This window comes from Pseudophryne corroboree, chromosome 7, assembly GCF_028390025.1.
Source record: "Pseudophryne corroboree isolate aPseCor3 chromosome 7, aPseCor3.hap2, whole genome shotgun sequence".
Classification (NCBI taxonomy): domain Eukaryota; kingdom Metazoa; phylum Chordata; class Amphibia; order Anura; family Myobatrachidae; genus Pseudophryne; species Pseudophryne corroboree.
In genome coordinates, this window is record NC_086450.1 from 155,646,179 (window position 1) to 155,658,555 (window position 12,377).

The window sequence follows — 12,377 nt, forward strand, 5'->3', positions numbered from 1 at the left end:
GCGCCCAAGCGCGGGCCGGGGATTCTTCGGGGGCCGTTGCCGAGCATCGCGGCGGACAGGTTCCTCCCGGGGTGCTGGCGTCGGCTCTGGCCACAGTGGTGGAAGCGTTGGGGCCGTTGGCCGCAGTAGCCTCCCCGAGGACGGCGGGGAATTCCGGCCAGCCTACGGGGACAGGTGGTTCTGGCAGGCGGAGGGCCTCAGCGGCGCAGCGGATGGCACGAGCCTGCCGGGAGCTTGGGGCGGCCGCGGCGGAGCTGGAGCTAGGGCAGGAGCAGGACGGGCAAGGGCGCACAGCTGCAGCACGCCACACGCGGGGGGCCAGGTGTACGCCGCAAGCGCGGGCTGGGTCCTCCTCTGCTTTGTCTTTTGCAAGGGAACACGAGGAAGTAGGGATGGCAGACTCCGTGGAGGACGATGTATGGGCTGAAGCGGATGAGGAAGCCAGGTCGGAGCGGTCGACGGCATCGGGTGAGTTGGTACAGTCGGTATCGGTTTCTCCCACGAGCTCGAGTTCGCGCAGCTCTTCGTCTTCCTCCTCTACATCCTCTCTGTCGTCGCTGGCGTCCGAAGTAAGTAGCACTACTAGGGCGAAAAAGAGGGCGGCGAAATTTGCCAGGCGGGCAGCAAAGCAGCAGAAGAGGCGTAAACGGCGCAAGCGGATCAGCGAGGAAGCTCGTAGGGCCAAGAAGCGCCGCGATTTGCCGGGGGTCATTCGCTGCGACTACACCGCAGTAATGCGGGGGCTGCGGGACAGCTGCCGCAAGAAGATCCGGAGGGGTGACTTCGTGGACGTGTTCGTGTTAACGAGGGCCATGAAGAAGGATTACAAGGCGGCGGGCGCAAAGAAGGGCATGGGAGCCGAGGCCTTCAGGTCCTTCGATAATTGGCTGGCAGGTTTTTGGGTGTTTGCAGCGTGCTATTTGGAGGATAGGCCGGAAGAGCACATGAATGTCATCCGGTATCTGCATCTCGTACACGACATGCAGCGCACATCCTCGGGCTCGGAGTGGCGTCGGTATGATCAGGAGTTTCGGGAGAAGCAGGACGGGTTGCGGGTCATGGACTTCGGATTTAAGGATGTGGAGGTCTGGCTCAAAGTAACCCGGGCCTCGCAACAGGAGGAGGAGCCCCAGAAACAGGGGGCGGGTGGGCGACGAGCAGGGGCATCAGCCCAGGGGTCCGGCGCGGACGGGGGATTGGCCAGGACAGGTGGATTGGCCGTTCGCGCGGGAGGGCGTTCTGCCACACAAGGAAAGTGTTTCGCGTTTAACAGCGGAACATGTTCCTTTGGCAAGCAGTGTCGTTTTCGACACTCCTGCCAGCAGTGTGGCGGAACCCACCCAGCCTCCTCTTGTTTCAAAGGCGGGCGACAGGGGACTCGGGGTAAGCAAGCGTACCCCAAGCAGGCCGCGAGCGAAACCGCTCTGCAGAGCTCCAACGCCGATTAAGTTGGAAACGATGGGCCGGTGGTTAGACTTGTATCCAAACAGAGGGGATGCAAAATTTTTGTTTGACGGTTTTAAGTTTGGTTTTCGCTTGCCTGTTGCGAGTGAAGTGTCCGTGCGGGCGCAGAGGAACCTTCAATCTGCCCGAGCCTTGCCGGTAGTGCTACGGGAGAAAGTGGATAAGGAGGTCAGGTTGGGCAGGATGGAGGGACCGTTTATGTCACCCCCGGTGGATGATTTGGTCATCTCTCCGGTTGGGGTGGTTCCGAAGAAGACTCCAGGCGCTTTTCGGCTCATTCAGCATCTCTCTTACCCGGTGGGGGCGTCGGTCAACGACGCAATACCGCCGGCTCATTGCTCGGTAGTGTATCAGTCATTTGACGAGGCGCTAGGGATGGTCCGCAGCTACGGGACCGGGGCCCTCATGCTAAGATTGATGTTGAGTCAGCTTTTAGGTTATTGCCATTGCATCCGGACTCATTCCGTTTTATGGGTTTCCGGATTGGGGCTGAGTATTTCATCGACAAATGTTTGCCGATGGGATGTTCCGTTTCATACTCATTTTTCGAGCGCTTTAGCACGTTTCTTCATTGGTGCGTGGAGTCTTCGTCAGGGGGTCACGGGGTTGCCCATTACCTCGATGATTTCCTGTGTGCGGGTCCGGCTAATGATCCAAGGTGCGGCGACTTGCTTTTTAGCATCCGAGCTCTGTTTTACCATTTCGGTGTTCCCGTGGCCGCGGACAAAACAGAGGGTCCGGCCTCCTGCTTGTCATTTTTGGGGATTGAAATTGACACGGTAGCGGGAGAGTGTCACCTGCCCCGGGACAAGGTTTCGAAGCTCCGCGAGACCATTTGCCGGTTCGAAGGTTCGCGTAAAGTCACGCTGCGTCAGGCGCAGTCATTGCTGGGCATGCTGAATTTTGCTTGTCGGGTAATACCGATGGGCAGGGTTTTCTGCCGGAAGCTTGAAAGGGCGACGGCGGGGTGTGCCAGGCCTCATCATTTCGTGCGTTTGTCCTCCGAAATAAAAAGGGATTTGGCCATCTGGGCCTCGTTCCTGGAGGATTTCAACGGAGTGTGCATATGGCAAGCGCCAGCGGTGGACAGCGAGCGGTTGCAGCTGTTCACCGACGCAGCAGGTGCCTCTGGATTCGAGTGCTTTCTGGAGGGATCTTGGTGCGCGGCATCCTGGCTGGCAAAATGGCATAGCGAGGGTCTAACAAAAGATCTGGTGCTTCTGGAACTTTTTCCCATTATGGTAGCGTTGGAGGTCTGGGGTGATCGGCTGGCTAATCGCAGCATATTGTTTAGATGCGATAATCTGGGCGTGGTGCATGCGATTAATAACCAGAGGGCAAAATCGCTGGTGGTTCTGCGGGTGCTTGGGCAATTGCTTTTGACGTGCTTGCGTAGGAACCTATGGTTCCGGGCACAACACGTGCCCGGTTTGGAGAATGGAATTGCCGACGCTTTGTCGCGAGGACAGTGGGAGAGGTTTTGGTTGTTGGCGCCCGAGGCCGACGAGCAAGGTTTTCATTGTCCCGGTTATGTTTGGCAGGTGATCGGGCCGGACTGGAGGGTCTAGCGTTGCGGTCAGTCGCGCCAGCCACGCTCAAGGCTTATGGACAAGCTTGGAGCGAATGGGAGGAGTTCGTCCAAGGTCGTCAGCAGAAAGGTAAGAGCAGGCATCGGCTGATGCTTTCTTTTATTTGGCAGCTATATGTTTCCGGTAGGTCCCGTGCGGTGGTATCCCGGTACTTGGCTGGAGTCTCGTTTTTCTGCAAGCTGCGGGGCGTCCCCGATGTGACGAAAAGCGAGGTTCTACGGAAGGCAATGAAAGGGTGGGCGCGAGTTGCGCCGACGCCTCCAGATGGGAGGCGGCCCATCGATGCGGCTTTGTTGCCGGCCGTCATCGCGGCGGTGGGACGAGTCGCGTCGTCCAGGTATGAGACGCTTTTGTTCAGATTGGCGTTCTCAATGGCTTACCACGGGGCTTTTAGGGTATCGGAGTTGGTAGCGCCTTCCAAGAGAGCAGATTCGCGCATGCTGGTCGGAGACGTGGTAGTGGGTGAGAGGTCCTTGCTGTGCAGATTGCAGCGCTCTAAGACGGACCAAGTGGGGAGAGGTCGCTGGGTCACCTTGGTTCCGGCGCAAGAGGAGAGCGTTTGCCCAGTAGGTCTGGCGGTGCAATATGTGGCGGTGCGGCCCGCTAAGAAGGGGTCATGGCTATTGCACTATGACGGGCTGCCGGTGACGAAATACCAGTTTCGTTGGATGATGAGTCATTGTTTGACAGGCTTGGGCCTTCCACCCGCTGCGTTCGGTACCCATTCCTTTCGAATAGGCGCGGCGACGTCGGCTGCGGCAGCGGGTTTGTCCAGAACGGAAATCCAGGCGGTGGGGCGATGGAAGTCGTCAAGTTACAGACGATATATTCGCCCCGTTGCATGAGAGGTCGGATTGCGCTCGGTGCCTTGTTTTATTTGCAATGTATTATGTTGTTCCAGTTCTGTGAGTTATGGTATTGTGCGTCTGTTGGTGTTCCCCCTTTTTATCCTACTCATGGATTAGCTACTCGTCGTTGCTGGCATGAGTCGGCAGCGGGGGTCTGGAGTTATTTTGCGATTTTTTGCCTGACTTGACGGACTGAATTCTAATCTACAATTCGGCTAATTTGTTCTAATCAGAGTCCCTCAGCAGGTCTTTACGCTTTCACCTCCAGCTGAGTTATTACATGTGTTTCCCATTTTATACCCCCCTCCATCCCTCCCTCCCCCCCCCCTCTCCCCTTTTTAATTTTGTTTGAATTTATTTTGAACTTCCCCTTTGTGTGTATATGTTCGCTTCAGATTGGCAAGGAAGCATGGTGCAGATCGGCTAGGCCGTGACTGCTGCAATAGCGAGATCAAAAAATGTTTTTTCTTTTTGGCAGATCCTTCAGGTGAAAGCAATTAATGAAGCTTTAGTAATCAATTTTACCCCTCTTTTTCCCCTTCAGGTTGGGTTAAAGACAATTTGGCTATTTGGGTGGTCGGCCACTCCTATGTGTACTGGGCGGCCAAGTTTGTGGCATCGGAGGGGGCTCAGGCGTTGCCTGGAGCACAGGGTGTTAGATGGCTTGGCTGGCGGGGGATGATGTGGAGCGAGCTGAAGAGTAGGCTAGTTAGCCAGGCCAGCAAGCATGGAGTCCCGAGGGTCTTGGTTGTCCATCTAGGTGGCAACGACCTGGGGAAGAGGACATCCCTGGATCTGCGGTGGGCCATGATACAAGATCTGGCAAGTGTGGCCGCGGCATGGACCAATTGTGTGTTGGTTTTTTCATTGATGGTGCCGAGGTTGAGTTGGAGGGGTGTGGCGGATGGGCGCCAGATTGATGAGGCACGGAAAAAGGTGAACGGGGCAGTGGCGAAGTGGGTGCTGTCCCACGGAGGGAGGGTGGTTCGCCACCCTAGGATTCGGTTCAGAGACAGCCACCTTTTCCGGCCTGATGGAGTACATCTATCCAATGAGGGGATGATGTTTTTTCTGGAGGATCTGGGTTTCGTTTTGCAGGAGTTAGGGTAGGTTTATGGTGGCGGTGCGAAGACTTTGGGGATGAGTCTTTCGCTTTTGGCGGAAAAGAACGGCAGTTTTCTATTTGTATGGTAAACTGTAGTGTTTTACAGTTTAGTATTGGTTTAGGTGCACTCACCTCCATCGACTTATTGGCCGCTTGACCACCCGTCCGGGAAGGCAGCGGCAGGGCACCCAGGAGCGGTGGGTAGTCACTGTGGGGGTTGAGTTGTCACCTATTACCGGTGTGTGATGGTTGTATTAAAATTAGGATCGTTGCGAAGTTTTAGTAATTTAAGGTTAATTTAGGTTAATAGAGCCGTTCTTTTTGCTGCCACCATATGCCGGCTGGATCGGCATCTTAATAAAAATTTATATTTACAGGTTTGCTATTGGTTAGGGACAAATAAATAGCTAGCAATTTTTCTGCCAAAATTCAAGTCTCCGTGTCTTTATTTCTGGTTGTGAAGGTAATGAAGGTTTACTTTAAAGAAGGGGGTCCACCAAATATCACTAGGATGTTTATAACTGTTAATAATAATAATAAATACTGTGCTATAAATTGGGTGAGCTGTGTGAATAGTCAGTGTATACAAAGGGCAGGTTGCTCTGTGCTGTACTCTATGTAAGATTAAGGGGTGGCCCAGGGGGTAAGTACCCCAGGGCCACCCTTTCTAAGGGGCCCCCTGGCCACAGCTGTTGCCCATGGATGATTGTACCTGTCTGCAGGCAGCAGCACTCCCAGCAACAGTGGCAGCTGCTGGGTGAGCTGCTGTCTGGCACAGAGCCCAGAGAGAAGTAGAATCATCCATGATGCCTGCACCTGTGAATCTATGTCCACATGCTTGCTTCCCTCCTCTATCTGCAGTACCAGTGTGAGTGGACAGTGCTGCTCTTCCACTGGGGGATGAGACATCGTGATGTCTCATCCCCAAAGAATGCAGCCAGCAGCTGGACTTTGGAGGCTGCTGGAAGGTCTCGGAAGCTGCCTGACTGACTACAGAACAGTGAGTAATGAGTATATAAATGTATGTGCGGGAAATAATGAAATATATTTTAAAAGGTGGAGGGAAAAGATTATTAAATGTATCAAAATCATTCAAATTCAGCACTCACCTAATAACACTTCAAACTGTAATTCATCTGAATTCAGGGAACGTTAGTTCCAAAATATTGCAATCATTTGTTAAGCTGATCATCCCCTTCACGGCCATTAGGACCTGTCCCACTCTTTCAAAGAAATAGAACCACACCCAAGCATATCAGTTAACGAACACCTCCTAGGGAATTTCTTAACATTTGATTTACATATGGAAAATAGGGGTGTAAAAAAAGTACATGGCCTAAACCCATGATAGAAGCATACTGTGTATTTAAAATACAAAAGATGCCCGAGAGCAATGCTCATATTTTTTGAAAGTAACTAACATTTCCTGGATTCCGATGAATTACAGTATGAAGTGTTATAAGCTGAGTGATGAATTTTTATAGGAGGCACAGTTGTTTTATGTGCCCTGGCCCCTTAAAAACTTAATCCAGCCCTGGCTGGACTCTGCTGGTTAAATAGGATGTGCTGTGTCTATCTAAACTGTCTGTGTGTTCACAAACAGCACTACAGTGTGTACTGTCATTGTCAAAAGTGATAAAGTAAAAGTAAAAAGTAAAAAAAAAAATATTATTTTAAGTTTGCACAACCTGTGGACCCTATTCAGGTTGGATCGCTATTCGCAATCCAACCACAAAAAATACGACGATGATGCGGGCGCATGCATGGAGGGGAGTAGCAACGCTCCATTTCCTAAGTGGAGATGCAGCGTTGTGGGAGTGGCCTCAGGGAACTGAGGGCGGTGGTAGTCAAACCGGGGGCAAGGCATGGGCATGATTGAGGCGGCTGCGTGACGTCACATGTAGCCAGCCACACCAATCAAAAAGATGGCGGCGGCCCTCCTACCGTTGCAACCAGGTTGCGCCGGCAGGAGGCTTCCCTGCTTTATGCGATCACACTGAAATTGCTGTGCGACTGCAATTTCAGCCTGGTCGCAGAGGGGAGGCGGCTGTTAGCATTTTGAGTGACCTTGCCCTACGATGGGCGGCCCCAAGCATGGCACTCAAAGGATTGCAAATTCCGCTATAAGCAGTACCCCAGTGCATTTATTATTAACATACATAATAAAATAAAAGCCCTCTGAATTGCTGCAGTGCGAGTTGAGCTGCATAGTGACAAATACATAAATAGTCATATTATTCTATTGTGTACACTGTTTGGTGCGCTTTACCATAGTGCGCTTTATTCAAAGCCATGTGGCTCCATGCAATGTGAGCTGAGCTGCCAGTGAAAAAACAAAACGTAAAAATAAATTGTCTCATTCGTTTATACTGTTCTATGCTGTGCACCATCTTGCATCACTTTTCATTTCTGCCAATGCTGTGTTGAAATGTTTCTTAGATGTGCTATAAATTATAGGTACATTTTATTATTGACTTTACTTCTCTGTTATGCACATTTATAAGACAATTTTCTTTCCTTTGATTTATCTATGCTATAAACTGCAGTATGTTTGTGCCGCTGCTTTGTCGCTTAGTAACAAGCCAGCTCGCTGCTGTCTTTGGCCTAAAGCGGATAAAAACAATATTGTGAGCTGTGGGGAGGTTGAAATTAACTGGTAATTAATGGAAATTAGTGTTTGTGAGGTTCATAATACTCCAGTAACAAAAGAAGACCCAAATATGTGACTTTAGTTTTTTTTTTTAAATGTTTGTAAAAAATACAAAATCAAAACCAGTCACGGTCGAAATCCAAAACCAAAATCAAAACCTGCAAAAAAAGGTCTAGCGCACATCTCTAGATAAATATATCAATTGTACTATGGCCCTCATTCCGAGTTGATCGCTCGCAAGGCGAATTTAGCAGAGTTGCTCAGGCTAAGCCTACGCCTACTGGGAGTGTATCTTAGCTTCTTAAAATTGCGACCGATGTATTCGCAATATTGCGATTACAAACTACTTAGCAGTTTCAGAGTAGCTTCAGACTTACTCGGCATCTGCGATCAGTTCAGTGCTTGTCGTTCCTGGTTTGACGTCATAAACACACCCAGCGTTCGCCCAGACACTTCCCCGTTTCTCCGGCCACTCCTGCGTTTTTTCCGGAAACGGTAGCGTTTTTATCCACACGCCCCGAAAACGCCGTGTTTCCGCCCAGTAACACCCATTTCCTGTCAATCACACTACGATCGCCGGAGCGATGAAAAAGCCGTGAGTAAAAATACTATCTCCATTGTAAAATTACTTGGCGCAGTCGCAGTGCGAATATTGCGCATGCGTACTAAGCGGAATTTCACTGCGATGCGATGAAAAATACCGAGCGAACGACTCGGAATGAGGGCCAATATTCCTATTTGGGGTCAATCCTATTAGGTGTGAGTTGTAGAATATGAATTGCGAGTTACCATTTTTTCTGCAAATTCACAGCATACAATTCAATTTCAAACTCACATTGAACCGGGCATAGTAAACTCAAATTTTTACGCTGACACCTCACTGAGGGGAAAAGATGGTAGGGAAAGTCTTTACTGTAAGGCAGAGGTTCCCAAACGCGGTCCTCAAGGCACCCCAACGGTCCTGGTTTTAAATGTATCCATGCTTGGCCACAGGTGACTTAATTAGCACCTTAGTCAATTTGATTTAACCATCTGTGCTGAGCCATGGATATACCTAAAACCTGGACTGTTGGGGTGCCTTGAGGACGGCATTTAGGAATCTCTGACTGTAAGGTCAAAATGTCGGGACATCGTGCAAAAACCATTGGACACCAACCCTTATGACTAATTAGGCAATTGGATGTTTCAAATTAGCTTAATCAGTCTAATAATTAAATGTTATTTTTGGAGATTTAAAAAAATGGCCTCACATTACCCTAAAATCTTTTTTGTTGCTTTATACACCCCAAATTTAATTAGCATATTATTTTGAAAAGTAATTGTTTTTTAGATTTTTGATTTATTTTTTTGAAAGTCACCTCAAAGAACCCATAAAATATCTTTTTTCCTACTTCTTTTGCATTTTTATTTTTTCATATCAAAGTGAACAAATTAAGTTTGCTTTTTATAATCTTTAACTTTTTGTTATTTAAAAATGCAGAAATCAGCCATTTAAAACCACTTAATAACCTCCAATACTTTCCCTATAACAACTAACAGCTTTGTGTATAATTCTGCAAACAAAATAGTCATTTTTGGTAGGGTCAAGGAAGGCCACCCCACTTTTTTGTGCACTCACATCTCATATAGCTGACAATTTGCAAACCGTGCTGTGAGTACCATGAATAGGCATTTTTAACTGTAGAAACCTCGGGAGTGTGCATTTATGTGAATGTCTGTGAGATTCATGAAACAACTGGCACCTTATTGGATTGACCCCTTAATCTATAAGAAAACCTGCAATATATAATATGGCAGCCTATTTTATTACGGTATATGGCATCTCTAAAATGCACTTAAGATAATTTTTTAATGCAGGTAAATATAAAAAAAGCCTAAATTCATCTTTTTGGTGATTTGATTTAAACAAAACTTGTTAATTTGCTGCCTTTATGACCACTGGCATATGTGATCATGTTTTATTGTTATATTATTTTTGAAAACATAATGTTTAAAAAAAAAAAAATCCTATAAAACTATAATGAAATGCTCCACTGCCCCCTCCAGTCTTCTGAAATGCTGGCCTGCGTGGCTCTTACAGTATCCAGAGACCAGCAGCATAGTGACATCATTACAAGATGTCTGCAAAGTTGCCAGGAACTTGCAAACTGGGACCCACATAGATGCTGATTAGGTGCCGATTTTCAGCTTGGGAGTGGTCACTCCTTCTGCACCCCCATGGCTACATCACTGCATATTTGGTAGCATAATTGATTTACAGCATGGACGTCATGAGTTCAATTCACAATTAGGCCCATATTTTCCTTCCGCGTGAGAGAGAGAGAGAAAATGAGTGAGTGAGTGAGTGAGTGAATGAGTGAGTGAGTTAGTGTGTGTGTGAGTGTGTGTGTGTGTGCGTGTGTTAAGCAATTTAGACTGTAAACTCCAATGTAGAAAAGACTGATATAAATAACAACTGTATAGAGTGTGGCATAGAAGATCTACAGTAAATAGTTATAAATTCATTAGGTCAACCCCATATGGTCAACATGATTTACCTCAACAGGGTCAAAAGGTCATCACAGAAAACTCAACAGGTGTTAAAGGTCAACAGAGTCAAAAGGTCAACATGGATACAAACGACACAAAAAAGGTTGACACAAGTTTTTTGGGTGTCATTTTCTATATTTCATCATATGTAACCACATTTATTGCAAACTCATACCCTCACAGGCTTGCTTTGCTCACCATGCTACGTGCAAGGTTACTATTCCTAATCATAGTCCACGTTGTTGGTAAATCAAGCAAAGGTTTAAAAATATGTGAAAACCAAAAAAAAACTTGTGTCGACCATTGTCATGTCAGCCATTTGAACCGGTTGGCCTTTTGTACCTGTTGACCTAAAGCACTGTCAACCTTTTACAAGTTGACCTTTGACCATGTCGACCTAATGAATGTCAACATTATGTGGTCGACCTATTGACTGTCTTTCTAAACATTGGGACCCTCTGTATAGAGCCACATTTAATTAATTTATATAAATCAACAATAATAATACAATAATTAATGTTATTTTAAAGTTTGAATGACCAAATAACCCCTGCATAATTATATTTCTAAGTTAAATGCAAGTTTATCCCTCTGGGGTTTACTCCCTCTGAGTTATCCGCAGATACATTACATGATTTGATACATTACATGATTTAACAATGGCACCTAATAACGAGATCTCATGATTCTATGATTTTACAGAAACTCTTACAGGCAATACACAAGCAAAGAACCCTACATTCCTTAAGGTAGAGTTAAGTTTAATCCAGAGACTCTTGGAGAGTCTCAACAGGCAATCAAGAACCTTATACTGGAGAGATTGCACCTGCAGTCTACAATCTAGGCACTCGGCAGTGCTGAAGCAGCTATTTTGTTTTTGCAGATGGGAGAATGCTCTCTGTCTTTTAGTTAAGGTGGTGGGAGGCACATCATTTACTAATATTACTGCCAGTGGGGCATAAAATTTTTTTATTATATAACTGATGTTGGGAGTCGTTGCTATAAAATAAGTGCTAGTTTCAAGAAGCCTGAGCCAAGCGTAGCTGTTGAAACATGATTGACATTCAGGAGAATGTTTCAGACAAGCAGAAATAAAAATTCTTCAATGCTCCATCTTTTTATCTTACCCAAAGCTGTATTATCATGATAGATACAGCACCCTGCTAGAACTCAGAAAATACAATTCTCCGAATGAAGAACTTAGAAAGAGCAAATGAGAATTTTGCTGCATACAAAATGAGAATTAGTTATAGCTTTGACTTCCAGTCCAGATGAACCGTACTATGAGGGTAATTCAGACCTGATCGTAGCAGCAAATTTGTTAGCAGTTTGGCAAAACCATGTGCACTGCAGGAGGGCAGATACAACATGTGCAGACAGAGTTTGATTTGGGTGGGTTATTTTGTTTTTGTGGAGAGTAAATACTACCTGCTTTATTTTTACACTGCAATTTAGATTTCAGTTTGAACACACCCCACCCAAATCTAACTCTCTCTGCACATGTTATATCTGCCCCTTCCTGCAGTGTATATGGTTATGCGCCAACTGCTAACAAATTTGCTGCTACGATCAGGTCTGAATTACCCACGATGTGGAACAATTGTGGACAAAGAAGTGAACCATAAGAAATGCATCCTGAATAAACACAGGGTTTAATGCATAAAAAAAAATTCAATGTGTTTTGAGGATTCATTGGATTTTTTTTTTTTATTTCTTAGGGATAAATCCTGGAATTCTTGGACATTCCAAGTGTCCTTAATTTTCTATAAATTTCTACGTTATAATGTAGGTATTCAACATTACCATTAATAAAAAATTGGTATTTCAAATAAAAACGTGTGCTATTATTAAACTGGGGAAACTAGCCTCTTAGATTCGCCAAGAAAGTACCACACAAAACCGGACTCAGCACCAAAGTGCCCACGGAAATTATTCCAAAACTAATTTTTCACAATCACGCAATACTGTATATACTGTAGTTCATAAGTCGACAGAAATTGTATTAGGTGTCTATGAAATATATAAATTCTGTTGTGTACCCAAAACCTCAAGTTTCTACCCATCTTGCTCCTATTCATAGACAATTTTTATAAAAACATGTGTGTTAATTATAACAGAATCTTATACTAATTGATTGCTACTGTTTACTTTTATTAGTTACAGACGTGTATAGATGTAGGCCACTTTAGTCT